A 13,019-nucleotide genomic window follows, 5' to 3' on the forward strand; every position below is an offset into this window, starting at 1 on the left:
CACACACACCACAAACACCACACACACACACACACACACAACACAACACACGACACACACACACACACACCACACACACACACCACACACACACACCACACCACAACACAACACAACACAGTACCAAACTAATTACAACCGTTGTTGCTCAAATATTCAGCAGTAGTTACTTAAATAATCTCTCCTCACTCAAAAACCACCTCTAACCTCCCGCTGTCAGACTTGTAGGCAAGACAAAGTTAAAAGTCATTCATTTTCACAGAGCAAAGAATTAGCCAGTTTAAAAAGCTAGACCTCTTCGGATCGTTTCATTTGGAAGCCAAAACAATTACGGGATTAAAATTCCCTACTTGGTTCCAGTTACATTTATTAGTAAGCTGTATCTCTTCTCTATTGTGTGTTACAGATCTGGCTAGTGTGCTGACGTTGGGGCCATTCACTACTACTATTCATACGGTGGGTGAGAATTGTGAACCCGGCATTGTCTGCCCATTGACTACAAAAGTGATGAGAGACTAAATTCTTTTGGGAGGTCTGTGTCACCGTGTGAGGTCCAATCGTCCAAACATTAACCTGTCAGAAAGCATATGGTCCAAATTATGAGCGTCATTTTTAATTGCTGTATAGTTTTCAGTGTATAATAATACAGTGCAATTTAGACTAATACAGTGTCAGACTCAAAAGTAAAGTATCAGCCTAGATGTGCTGAATACAGCAGAATATTTCACTCTAGTGACGATGACCTTGATATATCAACGCATGATATATTTCTGAGCTAAAATTGAGGATAACAGCAATGTCTACAAGGCTTGAATAATGGCTTATGTCAACCTGGTGTCCACTGATTCACCTGATGTGGACCGCGAGGCGTAGAGGGCATCGGCAGATAGCTGTGTTTCATCAACTGAACAGGGCTGGGGATACAATATGACATCTGGTTATTTTTACTACACAGAAAGAGCTGCAATGTACTGTAGCAGAGGGACAAAACTGCACACACTCATTCAACCAGTCTGTTTCAGGCAAACTGGCCCACAGCAGTTGTGTTTCACTAAAGACTCATTCTTTTGAAGGAAACTGGGAAGCTCGAAATACGACGACGATACACGGCTTCACGTACAACTACGAAGTAAATAACCAACAGAGCTCAATACAAGCGCCTCAAGCCACAGCCACAAAATGCACTGCCCTTGGGGTTACGTCCATAAACCTGCATTACGTCTTCCTGGTCTGGAGGCTGGCTATAACGCCGCCTGCGATTGGCCAATTGGACGTCTGGGCTCAGAATATTGAGGGGCTCTGTTTTTCTCCTTGCCTGGCCCCTCTTTGGCAGCCACTGTAATTGTTAAAGACCCTGTAATTCCTGCACGTCTGCTTGTCTCATACGAGCTGCCTAGACACACAGACAACACAGAGACCCGCTAAGGACGAAAGGAAGCTGGTAGAACTCGCGCAGGCCTTTGGCCCACCACCACACCCAGGCTTTCACGATTCCACCGAATGCTCAGATAAACAGGAAATGGTACGTGCGGGAATGTGAATGGTGTGTATGCTTGAAAGCAGAGTCTTTGTTGCATTTATTTGTTGAATGTCCATCGTCTGACAGAGATTTTTTCAATGAAGTAAAACTTTGTTGGTGAGGCACTGGAAAACCGCAGAGCTTTTGGCAAGCTTTGGCATGGGATAGGTTAATATTAGTTGGAGCGGTGGGGAAATGTTGGGTGTAAATGTGTACCTGTTGAGTATTGTTTTGATGTTTTCGTGAGGTATGCAATTTACTGTAGAAGCGAATATGAAACAGTTTGAAGGGAACAAAAGGTGAATGTCTCGGGTAATCCTCTTATAAGCAGCCTTAAGAAAGCAGATGGAGTTATATGTACCCTATGCAAAAAACTGAGAGAAATTTGAAAAGTATGTTTATAAAGGGGAGTACTTTAGTGTCTATGACCCCTGGAGGAGGGAGGAGAGGGGATTTTAGGGGGTTAAACTTTCTGAGAAATGGTGTAAATTTTATTTATTTGTGTTTTGTTTGTTTGATTTTGTTTTTTTATGTTATTTGGATTGTTTGGGTGATTTGGAAAAATGTTTTTTTTTGCTGATGTACAAAGGACCTCGGAAATGAATTGAAGGAATTGTTAGTATTAATATGATTGTGGTTGTCAAATTACTTTGACATTTTTATAATAAAAAGACAAAAAAAATAAATAACACCCCGTATCATCTGTCTGAATTCCGGAAGCTAAGCAGGGTCTCGGGCTGGTTAGTACTTTGATGGGAGACTCCCGCCTGGGAATACCCAGGCCTGCCTGTCAAGCATTTATCGCTCCACTAAGGGTGGCTGCTCTGCCCCATTATTCAATCAGCACCACATGGCTTGTAGTCCAGCGTTTGAATGCTGAATTGGACTAAATTCAGCTTAATCCTGGGCTTAGTCTCCCCTGCCCTTTTTAATACCCGATCAATAGTCCTTGTGTTTCTCAAAGGAGCAACTGCTTTTTATTTATGTAAAGCAATAAGGAATAAATTGTCCTACTCTCGAAATGCATGCTTGTGGTTGCTTTGTGCTCGCCTCGCCCTGTTCAAATGATCAGAGAATTAATGCTGGTGAAGGAAGAGGAACTGGACGATGTCTGATGCCCTGGTGTTTTCCCATGTGGAATTACAAACCCTCTTTTACCGGAGTCATCAAAAGGCACAAGAGAAAATGTGGAGATGTTATCGATAATAAATCAATTGTTTCAATGCAATTTGTCTGTGTGGTGTCTGAACCTGTGATTGTAATTTCGTCAACATATCGCATACATTTGATATCAGACATGTTAATAATTAGATATTAAAAAGTATTGTGATTTTTCTACGATCAGATGGGAATCGTAGGTGGTTCACTGATATAATCTAGTAAACAAAATAAACAATTCTTTTTCACCCCAACTCGTGTCTGCAAGTGCATTCCACACGGCATCTTCACGCAGGTCGATCCAGCTGATGTGGAATATCAGAACACAAAGTGGTTACATAGACGAAATGTTGGCACTCGGAAGAGACTGCCTCCCGACGATGTGTATAAGTAATCCCTTAACCACCTGGCAACGTGAGCTACCGTGATCAAGAAGGCGGTTCACCAGGGCGAGGCACAGCCATTGCAGCTGTGGCTGTGCTGACCTCAGCGAATTTGCCCAAATGCGGAAAATCCGATTGCATAACTTTTAATGTTTAGTGGGGGACGTGCGTTCGTGTCTCCCCCTGATCCGTTTCATTGTTTTTGATGATGAACCTTGATGGTTGACTTGGCTTTTATGGAGAATCCTTGAAAGTCAGTTTTTTGAAAGAGATTTTGTGACCAACGAAAGGTGGACTACATCAAAAGGTGGAAAACATTTTGTTTGTAGCGAAACAATTTGTGGCATTGTTGTGGATAACATCATGTTGTGAAATTGACATGCATGGATATTTCTATGCACGCGGTAACTTCAATCAAGAGATAGTGAGTACAAAAGTTTCCGTTCTACCAACCCACCCCCAGTTCATGATGTGTCATCACGCGCCCATGTGCTTAACAATATGAAATTGTCCATACTGCCGCCCACCTTTAGCACAGCATACAGATCGATACAGATCAGAGGTTTTCTGGGTGGGGGGGGGGGGGCTGATCGCTAAAGCAGGCCCGTCCTGGCTAATATAGCCCCTCTGGGACTTGTATCAGGAAGCTATAGTCTAACATGGCAGTAAAAGCTGAATTAGTTCCTAGCACACCAAGGGAGGGTCCTTAGACTGGAGCTTTACTGTACTGTGACAGGTTCAATTGAATAAACACACAGCTCCCTGAGTAAAAATGGCCTTGGGGTCAAGCGCCCAGGAGAGTTTGACCCCAAAGTCTAATTGACCCTTTAGTCTAGTTCAAAGTTGAAAACCCTTCTATCCAGTTCAAAAGCCCTTTTAGCCTTGTTCGATAAATGGATCTATATTACAAATGGCCTACAATTACCTCTCATTTAGAAAGAAACCTAGATAGAAACTAAGTAATGAAGAGTCATTCTGACCAAGTGATCAAGGTCACAGCCAGTGTCCCTGCACAGTGAAGTTGCTGGTAAATTCTGGACCAAACGTTTCAAAACAGCGGGGTCATCTGAGGGTGCTCAATTAGACTGTGGAATGTGTCGCCTTTGTTTCCTCCAGCGGAATGCGGCCTGAGGCTTGTTGTCCACAACGCTTGGCTGCATTGTTCCGCAAACAATCATAACAAAAAGAAATCGTACGTTCCATCCCCATGGACATCTTTACTGACCAAACAGAATCAGTTCTTATGGCTTTGTATCCAAGTGTAACAGTCTCAGCACTTTCTCGTGCTTGCAGAGAGGAAGGCTCCATTGGAGAAAAACCGCATGGACATACTTTTAAAGTAAGCAAAAGCAAAGCTTTGTTCATTTTCTGAGCCAGGAAACCATGGCAAAAGGACTCTGAAGAGTAAATTGACAAAGGCCTTGTTCCACTTTGATGACTTCAAGTGTCCTTGTTCAAGCCAAGCACAGGGAACGAGCAATGAAAGATGAGACATTGCTTGCTTTCCATCCTGGCTAATCAAATCGACAATTGCTCATACAATATCAAATCAAATCCATGAGAAACTAAGTTGCGTAACAAATTGGAATCTGAGGCCCTTATCAAAAAAGACAAGGTACTGTATATTACTATACCTGCATGTTCAAATCCAGTGACCAAGACATCCAAACTAGACAAAATCCTGTGACAGAAGACCCATCAAAGGGCCAACTAATGAGTGTTAATTCACCTGTTCCCATACATGTTTCATTTAAAAACATGTATTTTACAAAGGAGTTGTTTAATCTAACTGCTTAAAAATGTATCTGTACATGGAATTGTGTTTGGGTTTTATTACTCATTTTCTCCTCATCTTTTTTACTTCTAATCTTTACAGGAAAATGCCATGGGCACTATCTGATGCGTGGAGACATTTCACTGCAGCTAATGTAGAAGGAAAAGCTGTGTACATTTGCAAATACTGTGCCAAATCATATGTGAAGAATGCAGAGAAATGCTTTTGAATGTCCTAAGGGAGAGGTGCGAGGAGCCTAAGGGAGAGGTGCGCGTAGTAGGACCTAGATCTCCAGTGCTTACCCACAGCCCGGTTCAATCTGTGCCTGCACTCTGGAGGGTCCGGGCTAGAGTAGTTATCCAGCCTGGGGGAGTGGTGCCAAGGCTGCGCACCAGAGCTCCAGTGCTCCCCCACAGCCCGGTCCTTCAGGTGCCTCCTCCTAACACCAAGCCTCCTGTAGGTCTCCCCAGCCTGGTGGGTCCTGTGGCAGCCCCATGCACCAGGCTGTCTCTCCGTCTCCTCCTTACAGAGCTGCCCGTCTGTCCAGCGCCGCCTGAGCTGCCCGTCTGTCCAGCGCCGCCTGAGCTGCCCGTCTGTCCAGCGCCGCCTGACGCTCCCATCATGTCCAGCGCCGCCTGGAAAGGCTGCCCGCCGTCAGTCAGCCAGAGCTGCCCGAGCCGTCAGTCAGCCAGGAGCTGCCCGAGCCGTCAGTCAGCCAGGAGCTGCCCGAGCCGCAGTCAGCCAGGAGCTGCCCGAGCCGTCAGTCAGCCAGGAGCTGCCAGAGCCGTCAGTCAGCCAGGAGCTGCCAGAGCCGCCTGTCACGCCGGCGATGCCGGAATCGCCCGTCCATTTGGGACCCATGGCTAGGGTCCCCAGTCGGAGGTCGGCGGCAAGGACCGCCGCTCGCAAGAGGCCACGGGGGCGGTTGAGGCGGACAAAAACTATGGTGAAGTGGGGTCCACGTCCCGCGCCGGAGCCGCCACCGCGGACAGACGCCCACCCAGACCCTCCCCTATAGGTTTAGGTTTTGCGGCCGGAGTCCACACCTTTGGGGGGGGGGTACTGTCACGTTCTGACCTTTATTTCCTTTGTTTTGTCTTTATTTAGTATGGTCAGGGCGTGAGTTGGGGTGGGCAGTCTATGCGTGTTTTTCTATGTTGGGGTTTTGTGTTCGGCCTGGTATGATTCTCAATCAGAGGCAGCTGTCAATCGTTGTCCCTGATTGAGAATCATACTTAGGTAGCCTGGGTTTCACTTTTGGTTTGTGGGTGTTTGTTTCCTGTGTCTTTGTGTATGTCACCAGACAGGACTGTTTCGTTTCGGTTTATTCTCGTTTATCGTTATTTTGTTGTTTTGTTCGAGTATTTCGGTTTTCATTAAAAGGAATATGAATACTCACCACGCTGCAGTTTGGTCCTCCTCTCATTCTCCTAACGACGAGCGTTACAGTATGATAGCTAACGAGATGGAGAAAACACCTGTCTCCGGATTATATCTACAAACTAAGGGCATCTTCAAACATCCGTGACAGGGAGACGCGTCCATCATGCAATATGGTAGACCAATACAAACTCATCTCTTGGCATGTCCAGCCCACTCATTATCTCAGCCAATCATGGCTAGTGGGAAGGTTGCTGACTTTTTCTGTTGCTTAAAAAACAAAGCTCATAATTTAACAATTGTATTTATATTTACAGATGGCATACAAGTTTGTTATTAAGGCACATGAAAGTTCATATGTTTGAGAAGGCCTTTCTGCCAAAAAAATATTTTTACGTTCAAACGGATGGACTCCAATCAAGTTGTAGAAACATCTCAACAATGATCAATGGAAACAGGATGCACCTGAGCTCAATTCCGAGTCTCATCGCAAAAGGTCTGAAAACGTATGGAAATGTGATATTTAAGTTTTTATTTTTAATACATTTGCAAAAATAAAATAAAAACTTGTTTTTGGTTTGTCATTATGGAGTATTGTGTGTAGATTGAGGGGGGGGGGACTATTTCATCCATTTTAGAATAAGGCTGTAACACAAGAAAATGTGGCATAAGTGAAGAGGTATGAATACTTTCTCAAGGCACTGTAGACATTGTGGTATAAAATAGGTATAAAAATAAGGTATAAATAAATAAGGTATATAAAAATAAGGTATTAAAATAGTAGAAAATTGAGTGATACCACTACAACAATAATACAGCCATTTACAACTTGCATGGCAGGAGGAACTAAATCACATTTTTGTTGACATGACAAAACATAGAACAACTACGCAAATGTTGTGACTGCCACGTTTTACCAAGATACAGCTATGATAAAAATCTCTGGGCCCCTCTCAAACCATCCCCGTCCCTTAACCTAGAGAGAAATGTACAATATGTATGAAAATAAACACATCCAAGGACAATCATCTGTGCTTTGTGTATCATCAGTTTGTAGGAATTCTATGCGTGGGGTCCTCTATTATTTCTTAGGGTTTGTCTAACTATTTGAGGCTTCAACAGTTCAGCCAAAGGTCATGAGAGGGATCCGTCCAGGAACCTTCATTCAAACCTTTTCACGCGCTGCCACTGCTGCTATTCTCAAAGGAAACCAATTGGCTCTGGATTTCTAGTGGTTAGCCCCATCTATTGTGACTATGGGCTGGATACCCTGGGGCTTGGCACATTGGGGGATATATTATAGACTGGGGTGGGAGGGAGGTTTGGGGTTCAATGTCACAGTTAGTGGCTGTGCTTGCTGACACCACTGTTGGTAACTCAGGGGGCAGCTGTTAAAACTTTAAGGAGGCTTTGCAGCACTGCAGTGGGTGAGAACACGATGAAACGTCTCTGCCACTGCTGCCCTCCTCTACAGTCCCAAAGGCTGCTGGTAAAGCTGTTGGCAGCTGGAGGATTCTGGCCTACTTTCTGCTTTTAGCACTAGCCCAGTGTGCTATTCTATTCTATTAAGGACTCGGCCTACGGAGTGGGAGGAAGAGGGGGATGAGGAGGGGGAGGTGGAGAAGAGCCTCGTTTGGTAGTAGAAATGTATGACCTTTGGGCAAGAATTGGTTAACATTTCCATCAGGTTTCTCGATATCTCTTTTTTTTGTTGTTGCAAAGTCATCAACATACATTTTAACCCAGAGTTCAACTACTAATCAACGAAAGGGTCACAGGGTCACAAATCAACAAAATGATATTTTCACAACTGATAGACAGCTCGGAAAAACATGACTGCAAAGTTATTATTTCCAAAGAGCGTGATTCAGAGCAGCAAAACGTCCATACTTATTTAACCAGAACACTGTTCAAATGCCTGTGGTCAAATTTTTCAAATGTCAACGAAGTTTAATTCCTTCCGTCCGAGTCCTCGGAAACTATTGGCCATGCCACCTGTCAAGGAGTGAATTTCTATAAAACCAAAAAAATTAAGAGCCTTTTCCCCCACGGCATTATGATATTTACCCTGTTCTCCCTCCCTTCCTATGTCGCAAGGCTAGCGACTTAGCATAAGCGTGGGGTGAACAGGAATGAGCTACAATATACTGTCGTCATATTCACCCCGATGGTGTAGGAAGAGGAGAGAAGCTAGAGCATCTGGAGAGAATGTGTAGGCCTGTAAAACAGAAAGAAAAATGTCTACTTTGGAACCTTGGGGTTCATTGATGTGATCTTGGCAGAGGTTGTATCAACCTGGTCCTCAGACTTGCTGCATACAGATCTATACAGTAAATCACCCAAGTGGAGGTGAAAAGTATTTAGAGGCTGACATCCATTAGATACAAGCTCATGGATATACAGTGATACACATGTGAACGCTTGGGACAGGAATACTTGCTTGACAGCACTGAGCTGTGCAAAATAAAAATAAAAATAAATAACATAAACTTCAGAATTGCGACATATTCATGTCTTAACTTTTCTTTTACGATGTCCTTGAGAGTGCAGAAACACACAGTCTATAGCCTACATCTACATTAGCCTTGCAACACCGCATATACATCTCAAGTTTTGGCGGAACTTGAGCGGCAGTCAGCTCTGAGGAAATGCCAGAGGTTTAAATCAACTAAACCACAACATGGGCTTGCCAGAGGCAGAACAAAAGCCTTTTGTGAGGAGGGATCATCACAGGTAATGACAGTTAATGGAGCACAATTACTATGGTATTACACAGTCGGAATCAGCACTAGACCACAGGAAAGTTAAAACACAGTCCGTAAATCCCTCACCAAGACACACCATTAGAAGGCTTACCGTGAACAACCACAGCTACTGATTGAGAAATGATGGTTGTGTTTATTTGATTGCGGGTAATTTATCCCTGCCTTATGATAGATAGTCATATTTTCTACTGTATACTGCGCCACTGTTTGTCAATGTTATGTCATAAAAGGATGCTGTGCTAGAAAGACCACACACACACCCCCACACACACATAAACATATGTCAATAGCTACTGTACCTCTCCATGCAAAAGCGCAACTAAAGTTGAAATATGTGATGATATGTTTTCACTATGAAGCAGTTGTAAGGGGTAGATGCATGCAAGGGACAGAATGTTGCACAATAGACTAGAGTTGAGTGGCACCGGCTTGCTTCTCTCGTTACACCCTGACCACATGAGCTATATCGTGTATCACTCAATTACCTTGATTTATATTGTGTTTTATGTGGACATCACAACTGTAGAAAGAGACAAATATATCAACAGGGTAGAGCCTGCCATATTATTAAAGTAGCTAAATGGAGGAAAAACATGTAGTACCATGGCATAATAAATCAATAGTAAGCGTACGAATGTGCCACATTTGTGTCCATCAGAGACAGTGGGCTCTATTTTAACAAATCTAACGCAAAGGTAAATCTTAGCGCTGGTGGTAGCGTTATAGGTTTGGGGTGTGTCCGACATATTCTTGCAATTTTCACAACCGGAATTATGGGCACAGTAGCAGTGGCATGAAAGGGCTAGGTTTTGATGAATACACTGTTCTACTTTAATTGCTTCAAAATGGAAATACAGTTGAAGTCGGAAGTTTACATACACCTTAGCCAAATACATTTAAACTCAGTTTTTCACAATTCCTGACATTTAATCAGAGTAAAAATTCCCTGTCTTAGGTCAGATAGGATCACCACTTTATTTTAAGAATGTGAAATGTCAGAATAATAGTAGAGAGAATTATATATTTCAGCTTTTATTTCTTTCATCACATTCCCAGTGGGTCAGAAGTTTACAAACACTCAATTAGTATTTGGTAGCATTGCCTTTCAATTGTTTAACTTGGGTCAAATGTTTTGGGTAGCCTTCCACAATCTTTCCACAATAAGTTGGGTGAATTTTGGCCCATTCCTCCTGACAGAGCTGGTGAAACTGAGTCAGGTTTGTAGGCCTCCTTGCTCGCACACGCTTTTTCAGTTCTACCAACACATTTTCTATAGGATTGAGGTCAGGGCTTTGTGATGGCCACTTCAATACCTTGACTTTGTTGTCCTTAAGCCATTTTGCCACAGCTTTGGAAGTATGGTTGGGGTCATTGTTAATTTGGAAGACCCATTTGCAACCAAGCTTTAACTCCCTGACTGATGTCTTGAGATGTTGCTTCAATATATCCACATAATTTTCCTCCCTCATGATGCCATCTATTTTGTGAAGTGCACCAGTCCCTCCTCATGATGCCATCTATTTTGTGAAGTGCACCAGTCCTTCCTGCAGCAAAGCACCCCCACAACATGATGCTGACCCCCCGTTCTTCACGGTTGGGATAGTGATCTTCGGCTTGCAAGCCTCCGCCTTTTTCTGATGGTCATTATGACCAAACAGTTCCATTTGTGTTCATCAGACCAGAGGACATTGCTCCAAAAAGTACGATCTTTGTCCCCATGTGCAGTTGCAAACCGTAGTCTGGCTTTTTTATGGCGGTTTTGGAGCAGTGGCTTCTTCCTTGCTGAGTGGCCTTTCAGGTTATGTCGATATAGGACTCGTTTTACTGTGGATATAGATACTTCTGTACCTGTTTCCTCCAGCATCTTCACAAGGTCCTTTGCTGTTGTTCTGGGATTGATTTGTACTTTTCGCACCAAAGTACGTTCATCTCTAGGAGACGGAATGCATCTCCTTCCTGAGCGGTATGACGGCTGCGTGGTCCCATGGTGTTTATACTTGCGTACTATTGTTTGTACAGATGAACGTGGTACCTTCAAGCGTTTGGACATTTCTCCCAAGGATGAACCAGACTTGTGGAGGTCTACAACCTTTTTTCTGAAGTCTTGGCTGATTTCTTTTGATTTTCCCATGATGTCAAGCAAAAAGGCACTGAGTTTTTGGTAGGCCTTGAAATACATCCACAGGTACTCAAATTATGTCAATTAGCAGAAGCTTCTAAAGCCATGACATAATTTTCTAAGCTGTTTAAAGGCACTTAGTATATGTAAACTTCTGACCCACTGGAATTGTGATACAGTGAAATATATGTGAAATAGTCTGTCTGTTCTAAATTGTTGGGAAAATTACTTGTGTCATTCACAAAGTAGATGTCCTACCCGACTTGCCAAACTATAGTTTGTTAACAACAAATTTGTGGAGTGGTTGAAAAACAAGTTTTACTGACTTCAACCTAAGTGTATGTAAACTTCTGACTTCAACTGTACATTGTTAAACATAGGCTATAGCATTAACACAGATTTAAGGGCTAGGCCTACTGTAAATTGCAGTGTGGACATGGACATGCCAAATGTAGCCAATAAGCAAGTTGGAATTCACTACGCTAATGATAAGGCCTAAAAGATCATTCTAATCAAATTCCGATCAAATCAGTGTCTAAATACAGTTACAGGCACCATAATTGCTTCCTGTGTGTGTCGGCCTATTATACAGACACGGCAACTTAGACTATGGAGGGTTTTACACACATCCAAACTTTTCACAGGAGCTGGAAAAATATCCAACATACAGAGAAAGGGGGAATGTCCACTCACCGTTTGCACTTCTCCAGAAATAGCAAATTGCCAAAGACAGCAGTGTCGCTCTTTGGCAATTTTTACTTGTAAAAGCCAGTGCTCTGCTATTTTCCAACCCTGGCGCCAGTTGATTTCATCGATTTTGCCAGTAGCCTATAACCAATGGTTTATTAAAATATCGCTAGCAGTGTGAACATACATGCTCGAATGCAATGCAATTCCTTAACTCCAGACCAAAATAAAGCGCAGTAGGTTTAGATTTTTTGACTTATTTGTCTGGATAAAAACAACCACAAATATCACGGCAGCCATGTGAGAAAACCATTAACTTAGAAAAATGTAGGCATCAGAGTTCGTAACCTTCTTAGATTCTCCTTTTCCCCCTTCAGGTCTTATTTCCTCAGAGACATCTGGCCCAACGGTAAATTCTACCATTTAAAAAATGTGAAATGTTATGTTGACTTTATACAGTAATAGTTCATTATGAATAGTTATTAATCTCCCAGCATAGTTCATATGATTTATGTGAACAGCTGGTTTATATATGCATTCTATATTCTACAGGCATGTTGAGAGAAAGCAGACAGAAAACATTGTTGTGCTTCTCTGGTGCAAATTTACTCCACTACTCCAAGTCTCCAACCATCACTGTAAATTTAGAAGAAGCTGTCGAGGAACACAGACATACGTATAAATAAATGAACCACCACACGGAGGGTGTAGAAAACCCTCTCTCATACCCTCCCTCTGGCGCTGGGACTTAGAGACAACCTTTGTGACCTCTTACAGGTGAGGTAGGCGATCAACGCCTCTGTGTAGTTTCTAAATGTGTGACTTCTGTGAGATCGCAAGAATCAACATGCTCTTTGAGCACACAATTTCCCCTTAACTTTGTCATGCCTGTCATGTTATTTAAAATAGGGCTTATCATACCTTCCTCATCTAATACAGTATATTGTTAGGCCATGCCCAGTCTACTTGCTAATGCTAATGCTAACATACAGTATCCCACGTGTTTGATGTGTGGGAGGGTGTCAGATAGGATGTGTATCATTCCACGTTCCCAGGGTTCTCATTGCAGTTGTTTTGACTGCAGCTTAGCTTTCGGGCCAGAGGACTAATGTGTTAGGGACACTAATACATGAGTGTCAACAGCCAAGGGTTGTAGCCACTACCTCGGAGACAGAGGAATAGACGGATCAAATGAATGAGTACAAAGAAGGAATTTTGATCGTTCAAAGAAGGA

At 43.0% G+C, this 13,019-nt stretch overlaps 1 protein-coding gene and 1 non-coding gene across 2 annotated transcripts in view; one reads left to right on the forward strand and one right to left on the reverse strand.

The window, feature by feature from the left end:
* LOC139028138 (LIM and calponin homology domains-containing protein 1-like) overlaps positions 1-13,019 on the reverse strand; it is a 101,129-nt gene that overhangs the window by 22,627 nt on the left and 65,483 nt on the right. The gene's annotated exons all lie outside the window — the stretch shown is intronic.
* On the forward strand, positions 3,076-3,246 carry LOC111968303 (U1 spliceosomal RNA). The gene has a single exon (XR_002877864.1). It is a non-coding gene; the product is annotated as a U1 spliceosomal RNA (small nuclear RNA).

This window comes from Salvelinus sp. IW2-2015, linkage group LG8, assembly GCF_002910315.2.
Source record: "Salvelinus sp. IW2-2015 linkage group LG8, ASM291031v2, whole genome shotgun sequence".
Taxonomy (NCBI): domain Eukaryota; kingdom Metazoa; phylum Chordata; class Actinopteri; order Salmoniformes; family Salmonidae; genus Salvelinus; species Salvelinus sp. IW2-2015.